At 42.7% G+C, this 19,410-nt stretch overlaps 1 protein-coding gene across 37 annotated transcripts in view; it reads left to right on the top strand.

Annotated features, from left to right (window-relative positions):
* Positions 1-6,709: 6,709 nt before the first annotated feature.
* NCOA3 (nuclear receptor coactivator 3) overlaps positions 6,710-19,410 on the top strand; it is a 103,893-nt gene continuing 91,192 nt past the window's right edge. For 12 of the 37 annotated variants that reach the window (XM_083446705.1, XM_083446731.1, XM_083446726.1 and 9 more), the window contains exon 1: positions 6,749-7,029. The gene's annotated coding sequence lies outside the window, so the exon portion shown is untranslated. Of the gene's footprint in view, positions 7,098-7,200; positions 7,350-19,410 lie in introns of those variants that run through there. The other 25 variants (XM_083446708.1, XM_083446707.1, XM_083446706.1 and 22 more) reach the window with 13 other exon arrangements.

Here is a 19,410-nt window from a genome sequence, read left to right as displayed (position 1 = left end):
GAGATGGTTGGACAGTGTTCTCGAAGCTACCAGCATGAGTTGACCAAACTGCAGGAGGCAGTGGAAGACAGGAGTGCCTGGCGTGCTCTGGTCCAAGGGGTCACGAAGAGTTGGACACGACTAAACAACAACAACAAAGATTGTACTCTTAAGTCTTTTTTTCTTTTAAACCAAAGGTCTGGAAGCTGTCAAAGGCACATGAGGATACCACTTTGCTGAAGCTATGCAAATCAGTCAGGCCAGCCCCTGGATGCAACACCACTTAAGGAGCACATGTCTTGCCTTGCATTCTATGATGGAAGAAAGGCAGGTCAAAAATGCAGGAAAACGAATTGACTATCAATAGCTATATCTATTGTGTAAAATCATTTAAGTGTTAGATATATATCTCTTATCTATATAACACTTAAATGATTTTACACAATCTAAAGTCTATAAAGTTTTTAAAAGGTAAAGAAGCAAAAGAAAACTACATATTAGTTGTGGGGAAGGAACCTTGAGCCCATGTTTCAAATAGGCCTGCCATGCTATATACTCACCTATTTTCATGTCAGATGTGGAGATCCAAGCACTAACACAGAAGTTGCCAATACCTCCTATGGTGCCAATGAAGTCTCGGTAAGTATCTCCTCAAATTCACAAGGCACTGGCTCTGCCTCTTTTACACTGAACAAGCCCACATTTCACTGGACACCCACCATTTTGTGGCCATGTCTCTTTTCCGCTCGTTTGCCTGTGGCAAGAATTTTGTGCCATCCTACACCACCAGGGCAGTCATTTCTCCAAATTCCAACTATACCTTACCGGCCTAGAAAGTTGGCAACTTATGCACTAAGGCCAGAGACAAGCTTATCTCTGTTTTTACCTCTGTGGCGCTTAGTGCTAACTTTGGGATAAATCTCTGCATGCTCAGACAGTAAACTGTCAAAAAGCAGCCAACATTTCTCTCTGATCTTTGACCTGTGGTTGAAGGCAGGGCTTTTCCCCCCAGCTGGAACTCACCAGAATTCCTGGACCTCTCAGGTGGGCACCATTGCCATTCTAAGAAAACAAGGGAGGCATTCCATGGTGAGTTCCTGCACCTCTTTTTCTAGAAAAAAATGGCACTGGGAAGGGACCCCTGCAGAGATGATTTTGGGAGTACATAAGGAGATGGGAGGAAATGCAAATTCCATTGCCCCAGAGAAACCCCACTGGTGTAGCATTGGATGATGATGATGATAGATTCAGGTAGGTAGCCGTGTTGGCTCTGACACAGTTGAAATAAAAAAAATGTCCAGTAGCACCTTGTTGTTTAGTCGTGTCCAACTCTTCATGACCCCATGGACCAGAGCATGCCAGGCACTCCTGTCTTCCACTGCCTCCCGCAGTTTGGTCAAACTCATGCTGGTAGCTTCAAGAACACCATCCAACCATCTCGTCCTCTGTCGTCTCCTTCTCCTTGTGCCCTCAATCTTTCCCCACATCAGGGTTAGAGACCAAGTAAGTTTTTTCTGGTTTGTTTCATATAAGCTTAGGTATAAGCTTTGTTATCTGAAGAAGTGTGCATGCACACGAAAGCTTTACCCAGAATAATAATAACTTATTATTTATACCCCGCCCATCTGGCTGGGTTTCCCCAGCCAACTACAGTGGTACCTCGGGTTACATACGCTTCAGGTTACATACGCTTCAGGTTACAGACTCCGCTAACCCAGAAATAGTACCTCGGGTTAAGAACTTTGCTTCAGGATGAGAACAGAAATCGTGCTCTGGTGGCGCGGCAGCAGCAGAAGGGCCCATTAGCTAAAGTGGTGCTTCAGGTTAAGAATAGTTTCAGGTTAAGAACGGACCTCCGGAACGAATTAAGTACTTAACCCGAGGTACCACTGAAATGGGCTGGATCCAACTAATGCAATTCGCTAGGGCTCCTGCTAGCAGAATGGGACTTTCCCTTTCTCTCCTCCCCCAAAACCAATGGAGGATAAAACCCCAGAACAGCATGCAGAGGGAATGGGGTTTATTATTTTCCTGGGAGAAAAGCAATGACAAACCTAGACAGCATCTTAAAAAGTAGAGACATCACCTTGCCAACAAAGGTCCATATAGTTTTCACAGTAGTGATGTATGGAAATGAGAGGCAGAAGAATTGATGCTTTTGAATTATGGTGCTGGAGGAGACTTTTGAGAGTCCCATGGACTGCAAGATGATCAAACCTATCCATTCTTAAGGAAATCAGCCCTGAGTGCTCACTGGAAGGACAGATCGTGAAGCTGAGGCTCCAATACTTTGGCCACCTCATGAGAAGAGAAGACTCCCTGGAAAAGACCCTGATGTTGGGAAAGATGGAGGGCACAAGGAGAAGGGGATGACAGAGGACGAGATGGTTGGACAGTGTTCTCGACGCTACCAGCATGAGTTTGACCAAACTGCGGGAGGCAGTGGAAGACAGGAGTACCTGGCGTGCTCTGGTCCATGGGGTCACGAACAGTCGGACACGACTGAACGACTAAACAACAACAACAAAACGACTAAATAACATTTTCCTGTCACCACAAGGATCTACGTGTGGATCCTGATGCTCGAGGCGGCCGCCTCACCCTGCCTGTCCTAAATTCACCAATCTATTTTGCACAGCTGCCTTGACTCGGCTTGTTCTAACCACACACACCCCAAATCACACCACCCCGCCGCGTGCTGCCCTGGACACTTCCTAGCAGCGTCCGTCGGCCTCCTTCCAGCAACCAGCCTGCCCCGCCCCCACCCGGCTACCACGGCAACGTGTGCCGTGTGGCCTATGGGAGAGCGAGACGGCGTGGAGTGACCGGGGCGTAGGGCGGGCCTTGTGTCAAGAGCTGTTCCCACAAGCGCGCATGCTCCGCCCGCCCGCCCGCCTTCCTGCCCATCATTCCGGGCGTTGCCTCGGTGGCATAGCGAGGAGAGAGGGGCGGGGCCACGCCGGACTCTCCCGTCTAAGCTGAGCGGGAAATTTCCCCGCTTATCATCCTTAGGAGAAGGGGCTCTCGTGGGGGGTTGGGGGTTGGAGGGAAACCCCTCCTTTTCCTCTCCTCGTGTCGTGATTGTCGTGATTCAGAGAGAAAAGCTATTGTCACAAGCAGCCGCTTCCCTTTGGCGCTACTTCCGTCCACTGTTGAGCTGCTTTCACTTAACTTGTGTCTGCTAATAATTTAGGATTTTTAAAAATATCATCATCGTCATCGTGTTGCTCCCGGATACAGCGACGCTACTCTGCGCACGTGAAGAATCATATCGGAGGGAGAATTTTTTTGGTGCTGGTTTGGTTCATTTTTCAGTCTGAGCCTCACTGTAATTATTATTATTATTATTATTATTATTATTATTATTATTATTATTACCCCGCCCATCTGGCTGTGTTTCCCCAGCCACTCTGGGCAGCTTCCAACAAAATATTAAAAATACAATAAAACATCAGACTTTAAAAACTTCCCTAAACAGGGCTGCCCTCAAATGTCTTCTAAAATCAAAACAGTTTATTTCCTTGACATCTGATGGGAGGATGTTCTACAGGGTAGGTGCCACTGCCGAGACGGCCTGCCTGGTTCCCTGTAACTTCGCTTCTCGCAGAAGGCCCTCGGAGCTTGACCTCAGTGTCCAGGCTGAATGATGGGGATGGAGACGCTCCTTCAGGTATACTGGGCTGTGGCTGTTTAGGGCTTTAAAGGTCAGCGCCAACACTTTGAATTGTGCTCGGAAACATACTAGGAGCCAATGTAGGTCTTTCAAGACCGGTGTTATGTGGTCTCGGCAACTGCTCCCACTCAACAGTCTAGCTGCTGCATTCTGGATTAGTTGGAGTTTCTGGGTCACCTTCAAAGGTAGCCCCATTGCAGTAGTCCAAGTGGGAGATAACCACTGTAGCCTTTTCCTTCTTTCTGCTGGATTTTGGGAGCTTGTTTTGGGGTGGGGGTGAGTGGGAATGGGCCTCCCCTGCTTTCTACGTGCAAGCATTTTCAGGGAGCCCATTTTGGAGTGACCAGAGGAGAAATGATCACTGGGAGGAATGCAGAGAGAAGACACACCATAATGCACCTGTAGCAGCAAAACCAGGAGCCTTCATCCCCCGCCCCACCTGCAATAAAACATCTCTCTCCTGTATTGGTCTCTACAGCCGCAGCAGGTGCTGTAACTGCCTCCCCCCCCCCCCCCGGCACACTATTCCATTGTGTCCTGAGACAGATGGATTGCAGCAACAATAACAATTAAGAAGAAAGCAAGGAAACAGAAAATTCAGCTTCAAATCCCTAAAATATAAGGAATGCACCCCAAAACAGAAGATGCTAACAATATAGTTTCAGTAATTATTAGGTGAACGTGGTCAGGGGCATTTTCCATGTGGGATATAAAAGGGTGTTGGGTACTAAGTGCTGCTTGTTTTGCAATTTGTTGTGGGCCTAAAGTTTCACAAATAGGATCCTAGATGGATCTTTTTCCATAAGTGCTCTCATATTCTTCTTCATTATTTGTTATTGTGGAGCGAGTTTATTCTTTCCAGTGTTCTCCCAGCTGTGTCTTAGCAACAGATAGGAAGTGAGAAAAAAAACTTTACCTAATGTAATTTGTTCTAGTTTTGGATGAATGTCCAAGAGTTCTATTCCAGGGTACATTGTTAGAAGCTGGCCAGTAAATATGTGTTAAAACTCGAATACTGACAAAGCCATCATGTGTGGATAAGATAACTTGTCTCACTTGCCAAAGAGCAAGCATAACTTTTTGGTTGTAAGCAGCATAGGATGCTATCTGATAGCCTTAAAAACAACTTCTGAATTTTGGTGCTTGTTTATTTGATCTTGAAGATGATTTAGTTTCTTCTTGCATGTGACCATCTTTCTGCCTATAACTTCTCCTTAACACACCATGATACCTAATAAGTAACTATATTTCCAATCAGTAAGTTATAAATAGTGGGACTTATGCTTGCCTTATGGTCACATGTGGTATACCACACTGGTGTGGCAGGAGAAGATTGCAAGTGTGGCAAGAAGATTCAAGGACAATCAAAGAAACATGTAAACATTTTATTGTACATTTAAACATTTTAGTGTACAGTGGTACTTCGGGTTACAGACGCTTCAGGTTACGTGTTTTCGGATTGCGCACTGCGCCAAACCTGGAAGTACTAGAACAGGTTACTTCCGGGTTTCGGTGCTCGTGCATGTGCAGAAGTACTAAATTGTGCTTTGCGCATGCGCAGAAGCGCTGAATTGCAACCCGTGCTTACGCAGACGTGGTGCTGCGGGTTGCGAACGCTGTGGGTTGCGAACATGCCTCCCACATGGATCACGTTCGCAAACCGAGGTTCCACTGTATAGTATAGTATAGTATCAAAATAACTTTTTATTTGCAGAATATGGATAGATATATTTTCAAAATGCAGCACTGCTAGGACTTTTGGCTTTTTTTGTCTTCCATTGTATTTCGTATCAATAAAAAAAATGGTGTGGCATGAGCAAATTTTTATTCTGGAAGTGTAGCACGAAGAAAAAAGTTTGAAAACCACTGCCTTACAGAATGACATGCGGCAAGTAATTTGCTCAAAATCAGTAATAATATGTAACTGGATTAAAAACATGGTCCATACAGACAGAACTTAAATCCACTGGAAGCAATTAGCTGCATCTGATTTAGCCTCGAGCAGTTCAGAGGGAATACATTGACTTTTGCCTGGTATGTCTATAATACGAAAAGTCCTTCTGTTCCTCAAATGGGTAAAACAAGAAGCTATCCTCCTGTTTTAGCTCTGGGTGGTCAATAGTAGAAGCAAGGAGGAATACCTGAACAACTTGCTTCTTAGGCACCATCTGCATTACAGAGTTTCTGGGTCAACTGCAAGGGAGGCCCCACATAGACAACATTGCAGTAATCCAGTATTGAAGTATCCAATGCATGCATGCAGCACACCATCAACTTCTAGGTTCAAGGCAAAGTTGAGCCCCCATTTATATTTCCCCCCTGCTCCTCTGAGTACTTCAGCTGTTTCTTTAAAGTTTCAGAACTTGGACCCTGTAGCAATGTTATCTGCTTTTCTTCCTAAGTAATTTGTTCTTTGATCCTCCTCTCTGCTTTCATTAATTCTTCTTTGATCATATAATTAGCAAAAGCTATTATTATATCTCTTGGTGGGGCACTTTCTTTTGGCTTTGGTCTCAAGCTGCAGTGGGCCCTTTTCGTATCTGTACATATAACTTGTATTCCAGTAAATACTTCCTTCCACCAATCAGTTCGGAAACCAGTTGAAGCCTTAATTGTAAATCATTTTGGGATGTTGTAACATTCAAAATTTTGTCACAGTGGCGTAAACTCAAATCCAGTGACTGCTTCTCTACTCCCCCCACCTTCCCTGCCAAATCAATTATTTTATTCTCCAGGAATTTAAAGCCTTGCCAATTTCTTTTTAAAAAGTCGGTGTGCAGGTTGTTTATTTGAGTGGAAACAGCTTCCAGCGGGATGTTTGCTGGCCTTGATGCATTTTATCTTTGTCCCACTACATTTGGATCTCCACTTTATTCACATTGGGCCGAAATCCAGGATCACAACGGCTCTGTTCTGATTCACACACACTCTGTGGTTAAAAGTAACGCTCGCTCCTTTCAAGGCAGAAGCGAAGCGCTTCGGTCGAAGGGAGCGGCGGAAGGAACGCGAAGATGCCTTCACGGACGAGACTACAAATCCCAGAGGGCTTTGCGGGCGTAGACGAGACGCCGCGCTGCCACGTACAGTCGCGGAGTAACACAGGACACCGACGTCCCTTCGGCGGCTGCTGCTGAACTACAAATCCCAGCTGCCCACGCGCTTGCCGGGCTGGCTCCGGCTCTAGCTGGCGGCTGCTTCTGAGGAGGCTGGTTCCTATTTTAAATCCAGTCAAGAGATCAAAATGGCGGACGCGAGCTGAGCGTGAGGCGGGGAGGAGAGAGCGAGAGCGAGAGGGGGGCGCTGGGCAGAAGGCAACGCTCGGCTCTCCTTCTCCTTCTCCTTTTTCTCTCCGCCCCCCTCCCCTCACAAATCCTCCGGTGAGTTGCGTTCAGACGTGGGGCGGGAGGGGAAACAACTGCCGCATATGCCGGCGAGGGTGAAACGGGTGAGGAGGGACGCCTGCTTTTCTCCCCTTTTCCATTCCCCGCCTCGGGAGACCGGCCAGCCGAGGGGGCAGCCCTCTCTCTCGGGCGCCTCTTCCACAGGGGGGCGTCGTGGGGCTCGGGTGGCGGTTGAGGAGCGAGCGAGCGGAGAGGAGGAAAGTGCAAGAAGAGGTTATTATTATCCTTGCCTCGGGGCGCTGCGTTTCTGCGGGTCTCTTCTTCGCGCGTCTCCTCATCTTCACAGGACTTTTAAGGTGCCCGGAGGGAAGCGAAGAGGGGACTTTGAGAAGGCGGCTTTGCCTGGTTTCTTGGTGGGGGTGGGATTTGATTCCCCCTCGGCGTGCGTCGCGAGGGAGGGAACTTGTTTCCCTTTTCACGTGTATTTCGCCTTGCACGCCTTTCCACGGGCACTCGGGAGCAGACGCGTTTTGGAGGGACCCCAACCAAACCCGTGCGGTGGTTTCTGCTCCTCAAGATCTGTTGCTGTCGAGTCTGGGTGGGAAAGGAAGGCGAGGGGCGGGGGCAGCGAGTTAACTTCAGGTAAATTTGGGGACGGGTGGGTGGGGGAAACTCGCCGCCAGCATCGCCACCCTCCCTCCCTCTGCCGGCTTGGTAAGTTTCAAGCGGGTAAGTCTCCTTCTTCGTTAACACGAGGGCGAGCGGGAGACGCTCTTGTGCTTTGGTCGGGACCCGGGTGAGAGGATGGATGCCTGGTGTCTGCCTCTGTTGGCCGTTCGTGGTGCGTCTCTCAGCCATGGCGAGGTGGCTCTTTTCTTTTCTTTCTTTCTTTTTTTGGAAGCGAGAAGCAGCAGCAGCTTCCGTCTTCCTGCTTGTTACCAACTGGCTGGGTAGGAAGGGCAGAGCGCTTGGGATAACTGCCCGACGCTGAAGCAACCCAGCGATTTATTTATTTGTTTTAAAGTTTTGCCTCGCTGTCCTGTGCAAGGTGCTGCTGCTGCCTTGGCTGCGGTTCCTGTGTTGTGTCTCTTTGCTTTGCCAAGTTGCTTGGGGGAAAAGAAGACATTTGCTTCCTAGCTCCCTTTTCTTGTAGCGCAGCTTAATCGTGTTGTTTTAAAGGATAGGGTTGCTCTTCGAGATACTTTGCCTCTGACTTCAAATGATTAAAGCATGAAGAACATGTAAATATAACAGGTACCGATTGTATGACGAGCTCCGTTAAATATTGGCACTCCTGATAATAACAATGAAGAAAAATTGGACGAGCCTATTCTATCATATATGGGAGAGTGTATTGTGCCCACTGTCCAGCACACAGACTTAGCGTGTGGCCGGTTTGAGCACTTTAAATGGTAAAAGCACCCAGCAAAACCACCCTTAATGGTTGTTGGAGATGGGGAGGCATATCTTCCCAAAGTATTTTGGCTATAGGATTTGGGATTCTGAATGTTTAATGCTTAAATACGGTCCTTTATTTTAAAAGATGTCTTTTTGCGTTGTCTCTTTTTGAAATGTTGTTATGTCACGTTATGTTTTCTGGTCAAAATAAAGAAGTTGCATGCAAATAATAACTATAATGAGGCAATACACTGGTGAGTGTGGTGATGTAGGGGGAGCCATGGTTTTGAACACACAAATGCTCAGTCTGCATTAGAACAAGCTGTTAAATTGCTTTTTCAAGCTAGGTTTGGTCTTTAAGTTTTTAAAATATTTAATATCTGTTTAAGTCTTATAAATTAATTAAAGCTATTTTGTATGCCTTTAACTGGGAAGTTGTCGTTGTAATGTAATTTGTGTTCTGTGTGCAGTTGCTTATCAGATATGCACCAAATAGCTGAGCCAAAATGCAGACGAGAAGGGGAAAGCCCCTGATCACAATAGAATAAAAAGGAACAGTATTCTTAGGTTGTACAGAGCTTAATAACACAGATGGTGTATAAAATGGGAACAAAAAAAGCCTGACTTTTTGTAAATATTGGAGGGGAAACCCAAAATACACTCACTGAGACACTTGAGGAAAGGAAGGCATTGAACTCTATGTCTAAAATGATATTGGACACTAGTCTGACATTGGAGGTTGCTTCAGGTCTTGCATATAAATGAGCAATATGAGCAGTAATCGAATATCTTATTTTTGCATTGTGTTCACATAGCGCTTGACATGCTGCTATGATTATTCTGAATATAAAAAGAGAAAATACTATCTTTAGCATGCCAAATGCTATTTCATTCTAGAGTTTGTAATTTTAAGAATGAGTGAACATTTTTTTTGGCATTGAGACAGTTGCTTACAAGTGACAGCTACCTATGAGCCTCTCAGATTGTATTATTATGCATTGCGAGATGTTCAGTTAGAATTTTAACTGCAAAAAATGGGTGTGTGCACAAAATGGCTTTTAAATTTTTTATCAAGTAGGAGAAATAACTAATAACTATATGTTCTTAGTATGAAATGTAAGAGCTTTCCCAATAATTGAGAAATATGGCACAAGTAAAATAGTAGTAATCTGTACAGTCAAACAAAAAAAAATTGAATGCATTAGTCTAAATCAGAATTTAAAGATTTATTCAGGAATAAAATGTTAGAAAATGAATTGCCAATAGTATGTTAAAGTGTGTAATCTTTAATAATACATTAAAAACCTCTAATGTGTGTAATCAAGGCTACATTAAAGGTAAAGGTACCCCTGCCTGTACGGGCCAGTCTTGCCAGACTCTAGGGTTGTGCGCTCATCTTTATAGGCCGGGAGCCAGCGCTGTCCGCAGACACTTCCGGGTCACGTGGCCACATTATCTATACTTAAAAGGTAAAGGGACCCCTGACCATTAGGTCTAGTCATGGCTGACTCAGGTTGCGGCGCTCATCTCATTTTATTGGCTGAGGGAGCCGGCGTACACCTTCCTGGTCATGTGGCCAGCATGACTAAGCTGCTACTGGCGAATCAGAGCAGCACACGGAAACGCCATTTTCCTTCCCGCTGGAGCGGTACCTATTTATCTACTTGCACTTTGAGGTGCTTTCAAACTGCTAGGTTGGCAGAAGCAGGGACCGAACAACGGGAGCTCACCCCATCGCGGGGATTCGAACCGCCGACCTTCTGATCGGCAAGTCCTACACTCTGTGGTTTAACCCACAGCACCACCCACGTGGGAGTAATTTCCACTAAACTTATTGGGACATCTAAGAAAACAAGTATAGGATTGGGCTGTATGGCTATTGGTGTAAGCAAGAGGAGTGAGTGATGGAGGTCCCTTTTTAGGAAGTCCAGGTGCTCAGAAGCTGACTAAAGCCCTCTCTTTAGGAAACGCTACATTTGCTGGTAAGATTCAGGTAGATAGCCGTGTTGGTCTGACGCAGTCAAAATATATAAAAAAAATGTCCAGCAGCACCTTAGAGTCCAACTAAGTTTGTTCTTGGTATAAGCTTTTGTGTGCATGCACACAAGTGTATCTGAAGAAGTGTGCATGCACACAAAAGCTTATACCAAGAACAAACTTGGTTGGACTCTAAGGTGCTGCTGGACAATTTTTTTTTATATATTTGCTGGTATGTCAGCAATCCAAAGAAGACTCTATGATAGTCTTAATATTCTTCCTTTTAATTGATGCTCAGCTAGACAATTTAGTGTGATTGAAGTGCATTTCAAAAGATTTTGAAGGATGTTCCTCTCGAGGATCAATCTCTCAAGGCTGGAGCGGGCAACTGGATGCCTGCAAGCTATAGAAAATTCCAGTGTGTAGAATAGATGATCAAATGACTTACTGCCCCAACATTTGGCACAACCATTTCATCAGTGCCAATCACTCCCATCCCAGTTCTAAATCTTGGTTATCGTCATCACCATCAGTTAAATTGGTATACCATCCTTCATACAATTCACAAGAGTTCACAAGATGAAAGCACAACATATATACGTATTATATTTTTTTAATCCCCTCCCCCACCTCCTCCTACAAACACTACTGTTTTAATGAGGAGACATAGTCAGTCAAAGCTTTCTTAAATCATTTTGGAATTAATCTGACAGCTATATAATGAAGGATTCATTCACTTGCAGAAACTGCATTGTCCCAAACTGGATTGCACTTCACCTTAAAATATATACTGTGTGTAGTGTAATCCTGTGCATATTTGTTTGGAATTAAGTTCCACTGTGTTCAATGGAATTTACTTCCATGTAAGTCGGTATAGGGCTACAAATTGAGTTGTGCTTGCATTCTGAACCCCCCCTCCCCCGAAAAGAAAACAACCAAGCACACCCAGAGAAGTACACATTGTCCTAGGACAAATTATGATTGGACACATGACAAAGCCATTTCGATCCAGTTGCTCCTATATTGCAACTTGTTTATTTTGTAAACCTAGAATTGGTCAGCTTGTTTTGCTGCAACGTGTAAGTTGTAGTCTGTTTTCAACCTTTCACTGTTGAAGAACTACACTGAAAAGCTTCATAAAACTTATTTCTTAAAGCAGATGGTGTGAAGGGGGTGATGCCATTAATCTTAAGTAAATTAATATGGATTCAACTATCTGATAACATTAACTTCCAAATTTAACTTGGTAGGAGGTAAATAATATTTCAGGCAAGCATGTGTATAATGGATGCGACCAGGAATGCTATTTTAAATTGTGTAATCATGCAACTTGCTTCCGTTCTTCTCTCCAGCTCTTCCTTGTTTTCTCAGTCTTTTGATTACACTAGAAGTTTTGGAAAAGCTGGGTCATTCTTAAGTTTTAAGAAAGCAACAAGGATAGTAAGTAACTCATGGAGAACCTATTGCCAAAAGCTGTAGTAAAGAACATCTTGAAATATGACTAATCAGGGGCACTTAATATGCATGCCTGAATGTCTACACCATTAGAAATGGAAACAAAAATACATTTCTGATGCTAAGTTTAATGTCTTCTGCCATATGGTCTTGTTATATGAGAGACCTTTAAGACTTTTACTTAACTTTAAGATAAAATTCCTTTTAAAAATACAGTAACCTTGTAATATAGAAAGAATTGTGCTTAATACTAATGTTGGTATGGTCTCATCAATCCAAAGATTGAGGCAACAGGCATTTGAAAACTTTTTAAGTGTTCAGAAATTTGTTGCATGACACATAGTGATGCAGAGATCTTTTTAACCAGCTTAAGTTTTTATGTCACCCAAGAATGAGCTTGGATGGGCATAGTATAGTTGCAATGACCAATGCACTGGTAGTGTCTTGTTTAGACTACTGTAATGTGTTGTCTGCCCTTGACAACAGTCTGGAAACTACTTTAAAATGTGGCTGTTAGGATTTTAACCAGTCTTGTTGGGAGCATATATTTCTAGTTTTGAAAGAGATTTGTTGGCTAACAGTTCATTCCTGAGCCCAATCCAAGGCATTGTTTTTGAATTTTAAAGCTGGACATAGCTTAGGACTTCACTGCTCCTGTTCAGACTGCACAGCAAAAGCAATTTGGTTCTTGAAGTTCATTCTGATTGGGCAGATAAAATGTAACTGATAGAATTTGACAGGAAGTGGTATTAGTGTGTGAAAACAGTCAAGATCCAATGATCCCCAGGCATGTACCTCCAGATGGTGGAGATGTCAGGCACCATCCTAGTGCCCAGGCATGTTCACTTGTTTGCAAGTAGCTGATAGCCAGGTGCCAAATGCTCCTGGCTAGTTTCAATCACTGGTTGGAGGCATGCTGCCTTGCCTTTCCCTGTAGCTCCAAGTTTGTGCTCATCTTGCTTGCCAGAGCCTGGTGCCCCTCTCACTGTTGTGAAGGGCAGTTAGCAAGGTTATTGAAGCCTTATGTTAAGGGACACCTTCTCCCATGTTGATGTTGATGTGGGTGTTCTGCTGTTGGACAAAAAGCAAGCAGTGAGCAGGAAGAGAGGGCCTTTCCATTTGTGCCACCCTAGATATTAAACTTCATCCCCAAAGTATCGCATTTGGCACCTGCTCTGTTATGTTATTTTCTTTTAAAAACAAAACCTGGCAAAGCCACTTCTGTTCTCCCAAGCTTTTTAACTATTTTTCAGTTTTACTTACTTATTTTTACTCTGTCACTTTAAGTACTTCTACTGTTTTGCGTGAGCTTTCTTTTTTATTGTTTATGAAATTCTGTTGTGACCTTTCCTGAAATATATATTGTGAAATTTATGAGTGTGCTTAGAATAGTTTTAGGAAGATCTAATTCTTCCCAAAACTACAATTCAGAGTTTTCTTTGTAGCAAAGCATTACCAGTCAACTGATTTAAATTAAGTGCTATCAAAGTGTCTAGTGGATGCCCAGCATAAAAGGTAGAATCATTACCCAATTTTTGCTTGGATAGTTCAGAGTCTGTTAAACAGTGCTGGTTAGGTTTCCCATTTTATGGATGAATAAAATTTATAGCATGAACCTTGAATGACATGTTTCAGGGATGGGAAACCTTTTTGGCTCCACGAATCAGATACTTATCAGGATCTGCCTTATGGGCCAAATTGGACAAGTGTACAGGGCCTCCCACCTGTGAAAATCCCTTCTGTGACTTTGCAAAACACTTGATTGGAAGCCGTCCAGAGTGGCTGGGGAAACTCAGCCAGATAGGCGGGGTATAAGTAATAAACTATTATTATTATTATTTATTATTATTTATTATTATTAACAACAACCCTGTTTTCTGCTCGGAAACATGGCAGCACAGCCAATGTAAGATTAAACCCTGGCCTCCCTACCATCAGCTGATGTGTTGGCAGGCATACCGTAGTTTGGGGAAAACAGCCTGGGCAGAGGTTGCTCACTACTGTACTGTATTAGATTAACCATTATTCATTATGATATCTATATGGAACCTCTGTTGTTAGAGTTGTTGAGCTCTGCAATGGGCTTCCAAGCCCTGTTTGTGGACTTTCCAGAGTCATCTGATTGGCCACTGGCCTAGTTGGTCCTTTTATCTGAATTAGAATGGTTTCTCTTTACACCGCATACCAGGTCTGGGGAAGCTTTGGTCCTCCAGATATTGGTGAATTACAGTTCCTATCATTCCTAAGCTTTGACCATGCTTGCTGGGGCTGATGGGAGTTGTAATTCTGGAGCATTTGGAGTGCCAAATGTCCCCTGTACCTGCCATCTGTAGTTTTCTTAAGAAATAAGTCTGATTATGTTCGGTGAGCCCTAATTCTAGGTAAATGTGGATAGGATTGTAGCCTAGTTGTTCTTTATTTGGCTTCCTTATACATCCATGCTTAAGAAAAAAAAACCCAACTGTTTAATAATAGCACAATAAAACATTTAGTTCTTGGCCTTTTCCATTCTCCCAGTAGTAGTCTTTAAAAAGCTATTCTGATTAGCAGCTTAAAATAGGTTTACTATATTAGGCAATGTTGCGGCTATGTAGAAGAGTATGCAAGTAACACATTGGGTGTTATATCAGGGAAATGTAACCTAATGCAGGGTTAATATAAAATATTTTAAACATTTTCTGGTAAATGCTAGACTTCCATTTCTGAAATGCATGCTCACTTTATCAGAATCTGAGACGCTATATATGCCTCCTATATATGTGCCTCCTTTGCTTCTGGAATTTGCTCATTGTGCCTTCAGGAGACTCAAGGTTATCTGGCAACAGTGCATTGCAGTTAAATACAGTGTAGGATTTTTAAAAAACTAAATTTAAAACAAATTACAGTCAACATTTCTAACTTTATATTTTCCATTTTTAATGTATATTGGAAAGCAACAAAATGAAGGGAAACAGATGGAGAAGAGGAATAAGAAATGTTGTGCAAACAGATTAGATTCTGCAGGGCAGGTGACTAAATCAGAGTTTGAGTATTTAAGGTAAAAGATGGAGATGTGACTTGAGCGTCATTGCTCAGGTGACTCAGAATTCATACCATTCATACCATAACAGTTTAAAAAGAGCACACACCTATATTTCCTTTGGTTTGCTGAAATTGATGACTGATTTCAATAACAGCATGGTCTCAGATAACAGTTTAGCAAAAATAATTGTGGAAATCCAGTGGTGTGATACAAATGCTCATTACTCATGGATAAAATGGCCAGATGAAAAACAGGCCGAGGTGAGGCCAAGGCTCTCACGTTATCACACTGCATGTGTTAATTGGCTTACTAATACTAGAATTCCTGTAATATTGACAGCTGTTTTGTGAGTGACCACAATTAATTATAAATTATCACTGTATTTTTCTGCATTTCTTTTTCCTCTAGTAACACTCCTCAGTCTCACCACTCAAAAAAACTCATGCAATTCAGGATAATACTACTGTGTATCTGATGAGGTGTAGTCCATGAAAACCTTTGCCATAATAAATTCATTAGGATCACATCCAGTGATATCTGTTTGCGAGTGGTTAGACAACAGGGGTCTTTGCCTTTTGCTCCTTGCCCTTGCAACCCCAGTACACTTCCCTAACTCTGAAGGGTTAGGCCAGCGAACTTTCCGCAGCACATTTGAGGAGGGTCTGGTGGCTGGGAAGTAGAATAATGATAACTTAGAAGAAGTCCCTTTGCTCAAATTAAAGTTTGCTCACATGACCTTGGATGTTGCCCTATGTCTTAAAGATTCCATGAAACTTCACTGTTTTTAACTTGTGTAGAAGAGGAAATGCCAGCAGGTGTAACTCATCTTGCAAGCTATATCTGATGAAAATCCCTCTTGTACAGAAGTTACAGGAGCCTCCTCTTCTTTTTCAATTGGGATCCTGCAATAGGCTGAAGCAAGGTTTGGTAGGTTCTTGTGAGACTTGAGTAGTTAATTTTCATCATGTGAAAATTGAATGCTTGTGTTTGTAGGTAGCATTTAAATATCCATATTTGAGAGGTGGTCAGATTAGTTTTTCATTTGGATGGAAACACCTTTAGGTCAGATGTATCTGACAGAGACATTGATTCACTTTGGGATTAACAGTAGGGCTAATTTGCTTATATCCAGATTATTTAATATTAAACTAGTTATTCTTTAACAAACTTTATTTTCACAATTTTTCAAATAAATGTGATCTGATAGTTTTTCTTTTTGTTTAAAAAATTGTAAGCTTTTATGCACCCTCCCAAAGACATGTGGGCTTGAATGACAAAGAGTTTGAATCGTATTTCTATGATGTATAGGATTATATCCAACACTGCTGTTCATTCAGCTCAGGCAGTAGACTTCTTCTTGCAGAATGGAACTTGCCCTCCTCTTCCTTGCAGTTCCTTGTGCACCCTCAAAATCTGCTTTAGGGACCTGGGGGACCCCTGGAAAACATTTGGGTGAGCAGGAGGAGAGGACGGGAAAGGAAAGGGAAATTACATATGGTAATACAGTCTTCATATACTGTGAAATGATTGTCAAGGCAGATTTAAGGAATAATGGACATAATTCCGTTTCTTTCTTACCTCAAGTATTCATAATGCATACTATTTCTATATATATTATTTATATTGCTTATGATTAAAAGTGTCTTTCTGGATCATAGCAAAGGTGCATATAGTGCAACATTCTATCCTCTTCCACCTTTGATGGGGAAGGAAGGGTCACATGAAGGAAGGGCATAGAAGATGCTGATGAACCTCTTTCACTCCCAGCGTTCACATGCACACTCACATTACAACATTCCATTTATAACATTGGCAAGCTAGGTGCTTCCCACCCCCACCCCAAAAGATAGAGACCACAAGATTAGCCATGTTTCATCAACATACAAGTTGGATTGCATTATCAAAACTGATGGGCATGTAGAATTTTAGGTGTTGAATTGGTGTCCGAGTCTAAGGAGCCTTTCATGCAGCTGCAGACTCATAGATTTGTATATAACAGGGGAATCTCTGGCCCAAGGGCCAAATGCAGACCTCCACACCTATCTGGCCCTTAGTACTCTTCCCAAGCCATACCCCTTACTGGCTCTGCTTTTCCCTTCTTGAGTATTTTTGTTTGGCTGGAATGCGTCCTTGAACACTGATAGTGTCTTTGTTTTTTTGGATATAGGCTAGAGGGGCATGTTCCAATGTGTTTAGAAACTTTCCTGCAGTACAAGGCAAAATTTACATTCATTGCTTTGCCTGCCACTGGTATGCAGCCCCTGGCGGGTTGCCCAGAAGGGAGTGTGACCCTCAGGCTGAAAAAGGTTCCCAACCTCTGATATGTAAGAATTCTGCTTTTTCATCAGTTGAGCAGACTTTTGGTATTGGCATGAGACAGAGTAAGTTCAGAAAGGAACAGGGCCAAAGTTAAAAAGATGGAGGAACACTAGACTGAAATATGAAGATCAGCAATGGTAGGTGAACATGGCGCTTACTGGTTTTTAGAAATGTTTAGAAATGAGCCTAAATAATCATGAATTAGAATAAATCTATCATTGCAAAAAGCAAATTGAGACAGGCTGAGTAGCAGCTTGCAAGCTGACCTCTGAAACTATAGTAATGATATTCACTGGAGCTGGATCCAGTACAATTAAACTGAACTCTCTTGACTTCATGTTTTTAGACAGAGTCCCCACCCAATCTACCAAAAATCTGTGTAACCCCTGTTTTGGCAAAACACTGAAAGTCCCAAGAAGTTTGGCAGGTAATGTGAGTCAAGTGTGGTTTCTGATGCTGATTTGGCATCAAACGTCTGGTTACAAAATGGCTTGTGAGCTAACATGTTGGAAGGGGATATGGTTATTCAGGCAGACTCAAAGGCATTTGTCTTTCATTCAGCCAAACTTTGAGTCAGATGAATAGTCTGCAGAGATTTATAGCTTCAGTAATTTTAGTACTCTGGACTTTTACAGAATGCGGAAATGGTAAAATGTCTGCATTTTAACTAATCATATTAGCCATAGTTGTAAAGCTCCCTTGGGGAAAAACTACAACTACTTATAAGATTGAGGATTTCATGTTAAATTGATTTATATCTAACTGTAGATACAATATGTGAAAATAAGTTCCATTGAAATTTGTTGGAATTGACAAAGTATTTTAGGATTGAGGTACTGGGAGTTCTTTAGGTCTCCATGCTTCAATCTTACAAAAACTTTCCTTGGGAAAAAATCCGGTGTAATTCAGTAGATTCTGCTACTAAGATTTCATTCTAGTAGCTTTGTGGTTGATTGCTCATTTAAGTATTCTATACCTATGCGACTGCCTATACTACCACAGCACATATATAACTATAATGCTGCCCAAAGACACCATTTACAGTAAAGGACACAACCCAGAGACATGCATGCATACCAGAAACCTTCCCATGTGTGTTTCCAGCAATATCCCTATCAGCCTCCCCAAACTGTCCTCCAAGCATACCACACTTGAAAGCCTCTGCTACGTATTCAGATACATAGGTTTGTATTCAATTAACTTTTACTTGGACCCATTGAATTAATAGCAATGATTAACTAAATTCCATTAGTTTCAATGTGTCTAGCTGAATACAACCCATAATGATTTTGCATAAAGGGGACTGGAAGCCACCAAGAAAAAACAAAAGGAGGCAAAGCCTGAATTTGATGCTAAAAGTACTTAAAATGTATTAGAAAATACAGTACATTATATGCATTTTGGCAAGCTGCTGCAATGCTTATGCAGATGGTATATTCACCATAATACAGTGTTGAATTCCATTCAGAAAATTGTACCATTTTTCACATTGAGCACCTTTAACTTGAAGTTCTAATAGTGTGTTCAGAAGATCCGTGTGTGTGTATGCTAGTCAATCTACACAATTGACATAGTCAATCTACACAAGCATCATATGATTAATGTTACCCGTGGGGCTGATCACCGCTATAGTTTTACTGCTTTGGTTACTTCAAGAAAGGATAACTTCATTCCACTCTTACGTGAGGCTTTCTTCACACTTCATCCAGAATCTGCAGTTAATGCAGAATGCTGCAACACAATTGCTGACAGGAGTGAGGCCTTATCGCGTATAACACCTCTGCTCAGAGATCAGCACTGGTTACCAGTTTGCTACTGGCCAAGTTCAAGGTCTTATGATTAGTACAGTGGTACCTCAGGTTACATATGCTTCAGGTTACATACGCTTCAGATTACAGACTCCAGTAACCCAGAAATGGTGCTTCAGGTTAAGAACTTTGCTTCAGGATGAGAACAGAAATCATGCTCTGGCGGCATGGCAGCAGCAGGAGGCCCCATTAGCTAAAGTGGTGCTTCATGTTAAGAACAGTTTCAGCTTAAGAATGGACCTCCGGAATGAATTAAGTACTTAACCTGAGGTACCACTGAAATGGGATGGATCCAACTAATGCAGTTCGCTAGGGCTCCTGCTAACAGAATGGGACTTTCCCTTTCTCTCCTCCCCCAAAACCAACGGAGGAAAAAACCCCAGAACAGCATGCAGAGGGAATGGGCACCTTCTCTGTACTCTTTTTGTTGCCCGCTAA

Source organism: Podarcis tiliguerta (assembly GCF_965153285.1).
Source record: "Podarcis tiliguerta genome assembly, chromosome: 6".
Taxonomy (NCBI): domain Eukaryota; kingdom Metazoa; phylum Chordata; class Lepidosauria; order Squamata; family Lacertidae; genus Podarcis; species Podarcis tiliguerta.
This window is presented reverse-complemented; position numbering and strand designations above follow the sequence as displayed.